Consider the following 5237-nt stretch of genomic DNA (forward strand, 5'->3'; position numbering starts at 1 on the left):
ACCTTTAGACTTTATACAATTGCACATCTTGGGAATGAAAGACATGTTCCACGGATTTTTCTCAGATCCGACGTGATTATCGCCGAAACGTTGGTCGACAATTAATAACCGAGTTTAAGGTTTCTATAGTGAATAAATGTTGACTTAGACTAATCACTAAACGCTACAAAGCTGTTTAAACACGCAATTCGAATTTTAAACACGTGTGAAAAAAACACATGCATTTGTTTATGTGTTAGCTCTTTTAATAACCAGTAGTTGCTCTACCCACTGTTCGCTTGCGAATTTCTATCGTATAGACTCATGGTAGAGTTTCTAATTATAAAGCCTAACTCCTGGTTAGGTAATATTAGTTTGTATTTTCCGAGCAAGATTCAAAACGGTGTATGTATAAAACTTTATAAAGCAGTATGTTTGGTAGAAAATTTTATTTATATGTATAACGGGGCGCGATTACTTGAATCGAGTAGTTGGCAATAATGTTTGACGGCTGATTTACTTTTAAGAGCGGGTCACCCCGAACGTAGTTGTAAGTGTCATGGCAACGCGAGCCGTTATGTTTTGACAAGCTACTCGTATGCGATGGTTGCTTGCAAACCCATTTGCTCTTAATCGAGATTAATTATTGTAATCCTTTGATATTATTATGATTCTTCCAAATGTCGGATCAATCCCCGAACCCAACTGTTCGGCATCCTGCTCCTCCGACATGTATATATATATAACACAAGAGATAAGCTTGAGGGGGAAGGAGGGAAATAGGGATATTAGTAATTGATTAATTATTTTGAAGCATCGCTAGTATTATTTAAGAATATATATATATCTATAAAGTATTTAAATTAAAAATATTTATTGTCCATCATATTGCCTTGGTATCGATGCGTATGCCGTAACGGCGAATGCCATGACGCTCTCTTATGCCGTCATATTCAGCCTCCGCCCCCGCTCTCCACCCCCTGATACAGCGTGACGCGTAGATATTTCGTTACTATGTATAATTATAATAATTAAAAAAAATCTTCATGACAATATAAAGTAAGTATTTAAATACCACTACATATTATAAAACAAAGTCCCCTTATTGCGTCTGTGTGTCTGTCCGAACGCAATAAACACAAAAATTGGTGGATTTATATATATGTATAAAATAATTTAAATATATTTTTGAAGTAAAATTATTTGCTCTGTATTTCTCTTTTTAAACTTATTTTTCTAACAATTGAAGTCTATCTCTAACTTAGTGATATATTTAAAAAATGCGATTTTTTTCGTTAAGTCCTTTAAAAAGTCAAAAAATAACGACTTCAATAAGTATTGGTTTGACTGAAATGTATTAATAATTTTAAAATTAATATTTTTGCAAAAAATATTTAAAAATAGATTTCCCGTACCGGGAATCGAACCCGAGCCTCCTGGGTGAAAGCCAGGTATCCTAGCCACTAGACCATACGGGATATGAAAGTTTGTTCAAAATATTTGTACAATTCAAATAAAGTATAGTATTATGATATAATGTTTTGTGATCGAATACATATTTATTAGGAAACCGGAACCTCCTTAAAAAAACATATGTAGAGACTTTTTTTTTATAATACTACCAAATTGAACAATTATTAAACCTAATATAGCTACTTACATAAAATTTATATTTATTTTATATTATAATTATAAATTGTTTGTATTATTATATTGTATTTAAGCTGTTTTTTTTTTGCTTAAGCTTAGTGCATGCTGTGGTCTCCTATAATTGAAGGAGCACACAACTTGTAACCCTTATATTGTTTAATTTTAAGAATATGTATTTAGTGTTTATCTTTCGTCGGAGACGTAAATTAAATAAATCAATAAATATAAATTAAATTTTTTTGTTTATTGATTTGGTCGAGAAAATAGGGCACCTTATGGCAAGGGATCACCACCACCATAATGCGCCGTCAACCTCGGGAACTAAGATGTCATGACCCATATGCTAGACATACAGACTCAGTCAGCCTTCAATCTGGCATACAACACTATGTATTGCCGTGTGACGGTACCATATGGGTGTAAAGAATAGCAGAAGATACAGCGAGTTTCGAAGAAGGTTTTAGTATTATTAGGTTTTATTATTTAGTATTTTATTTATTTTAATTCTTTACTTATTTTTAGTAGTTTACTTGGTGGTAGGGCTTTGTGCAAGCCCGTCTGGGTTGATACCACCCACTCATCAGATATTCTACCGCCAAACAGCAGTACACAGTATTGTTGTGTTCCGGGTTCAAGGGTGAGCGAGCCAGTGTAACTACAGGCACAAGGGACGTAACATCTTAGTTCCCAAGGTTGGTGGCGCATTGGTGATGTAAGGACTGGCTAATATTTCTTACAACGCCATTGTCTATGGGCGGTGCTGACCACATACCATCAGGTGGCCCATTTGCTCGTCCACTTACCGATATCATAAAAAAAAGTATTATGATAGAGGACTTTGCTTGTAAAATAATATCGTAAACAATATATTCGATATAAACAACTATAATTTTGTTATTTAAGCATCGTATTGGAATATTGTCTATTTGCACAAACGTCAAATCATTCAGAACTTAATACTGAAACGTAATAAGTTAAAATATAATAGTTAATTCTTTCGAATTATGCAGTCAGCGACGAATCCGAGTATTACGTAAATTATAAATTAAAAAAAAAATGTCAGGAGGCGATGGTTTCATTTCCAAGGTGTGCTATCATTCATAAGTTTACCATTTTTATTATAACCACACAAATGTTCCTTATATTTTATTTTTAATATGTCATCAAAGGAATTTTGAATCTTGTTAGTGATTTTGTTGTAAAACCAAAAAAGATTAACCGACTATATGCAATCGACTAACAGGAGATTAGTTTGCTCCTGATGTGGTTGCAAACAAGTTGAGTTCTGTTGTGTCAAACATTTGTAAATACATTGTAAAACACCGGCCTTTTGACATTGTTTAGCGACTGTATATTTAAACACAGACTTTTCTCTTTCTTTCTTAAATGATTTGACCTGTAAGAAGAAGATAGCATTATTTAACAAGTCACCCTCCAAATGTAGTCTATTGGACATAGTTTTATAACTGATAGAACAGGCTTCTACGAGTACTCATATCGCTTTGCGCCTTAGATTCGTGTGCGCTATAGTGAGATTCTTGTTTCCGTACCTGATACGTTTATAGTACGGTCATAAATCAAAATCAAAGTATTATTTATTCAAGTAGGATTTTACAAGCACTTTTGAATCGTCATTTAACAAACTATTTAAAGTAACGCTACCACCGGTTCGGAATGTAGGTTCTACCGAGAAGAACCGACAAGAAAATATACGTAAATAATTATAGTAAAAGTACGAGATGTCATAGTGGGTACACACCTTTTATCCATTTTTTTTTTTAATTTTACCTGTCGTACTCGTTTATACACGCGTTTAATCTATGTTACACAAATCTGAATCATATAATTATTGTTTCACGTGTTGCAATACATTTATAGCTTTTACGATAAGATTCTGCAGATATTTTGACTTACTTGTTTTTTAAATAAAGAAACTTATAAAACAATATTAGTAGATAAGGATTATTACACAATAAACTAATAAATTCATGATAAAAATAATTCATGTTCATTAATTGTCATAAAGAATATATAAGTTTTATTATACAGTTGATTATGGATTTAAATTAAGAAATAAAATATAAAAATTGCTGTTGATGCTTCTCGGTATAACCTATAAGTTATAAAGGTCACTAAAGGTTCATACTTATAGTAACTTAAAATTGAATTTAATCTTGTTACATAATGTATCCGGAGAGGGCTTTGTGCAAGTCCGTTTGACCAGGTACTACATTCTACCGCCAAGCAGTAATACTTCGTATTGTTATGTTCGAGGTTCAAGGTACAAAACATCTCAGTTCCCAAGGTTGGTGGTGCATTGTCGATGTAAGGAATGATTCATTTTTTACGGGCCAATGTCTATGGGCAGTGATGACTTCCTAATATAAGGTAAATTTCCCCATTCCCCCGTTTCCTCATCTGCAAAACTAAGCCATTAAAAATAAAGATATTTTGTACCTCAAGCTTGCAGTTACACTGGCTCACTTACCATTCAAATTGAAACCGAAAAAGAATATAGAAACTGTTGTTGTTCATAGATGGATTATGACGTGATGAACGGCAGTACCTTCCCCGATGGACCTGCAACAAAACCCTACCATCTATCTACTCACAGCGGTATTTTTAATTGAAACATAACTTCATTCCCTTATACAGAGAAAATTGTACATAGGAAACACGCTTTTGGAGTTTATGTATTAGAGTATTTATTTATATAAATACTCTAATACATAAACAAGTTTATACTTGCTCGCGAATGGCTCCAATCAAATAAACTTTCAATTCAAGGTCCTTGATTTTTAAGGAAATCTTCAGCAAAGGTACGAAATCTTTTAAATACTTTACACAAACCGTTCTTTCAAAGGCATAAAAGCAATTACTAAATTGGTTGGGCAAACGATTGGACGAGAGGAATCCGGAATATTTATCAGAGCTTTTAAAAGATACGCCAACTTATTTGACGTCGAGCCAAATAAATTTGTGTAGCGTTTACATTTTAACTGAACGGAGAATTGAGAATTCAACAGTAAAAGTTATAATAACGGCTCGTACAAGCCCCAAGGCTGGGCTAAATCTGCCTAACCTTATCCTCGGTTATCTTGGGATATCTTGGGATATTTTCCTTCACCACCAAACACGAGGTTAATTATGAAAAAAAAAATGAAGAATATGATAATACAGTATTTAATTCACAATCTGCGGTTGAGATTCAGATGTTCTTACCACACCGGAGTTCGATAATAGTATGAAATTATCAAACAACTGGTAGTCGGACTTCTTCTATCTCGAATATACTACGATGCTGGATTGATGTTGGAATAAATTCACGTTTAAGATTTTTTTCAAAAACCAATAATACAAATCGAATTATTTATTATACGTGATGGCAGAGGTTGGTCCAAAGCTGTCTAGTCTAGAAATAAAATAGCACCTCGTAAATGCCACAAGGCGTCCTTTTAAGGAAGGGATATTGGAATGAACCTAAATACTTATGTTATGGCTCATTCCAATGATCTCCTATAAAGCGGCGTTATACCCATGTTCCTTCATGATGTTTTCCTTCTTTTCTAAGGAACGGTAATGAAGGCTGCTAACCTTCAAACTCTGGG

General features: G+C 33.5%; 1 non-coding gene across 1 annotated transcript; it reads right to left on the bottom strand.

Moving 5' to 3' along the window:
* Positions 1-1385: 1385 nt before the first annotated feature.
* On the bottom strand, positions 1386-1457 carry Trnae-uuc (transfer RNA glutamic acid (anticodon UUC)). Its single transcript has one exon. It is a non-coding gene; the product is annotated as a tRNA-Glu (tRNA).
* Positions 1458-5237: the final 3780 nt, after the last annotated feature.

The sequence above is a fragment of the Vanessa tameamea genome, chromosome 22 (genome assembly GCF_037043105.1).
Source record: "Vanessa tameamea isolate UH-Manoa-2023 chromosome 22, ilVanTame1 primary haplotype, whole genome shotgun sequence".
NCBI classification, from domain to species: Eukaryota; Metazoa; Arthropoda; class Insecta; order Lepidoptera; family Nymphalidae; genus Vanessa; species Vanessa tameamea.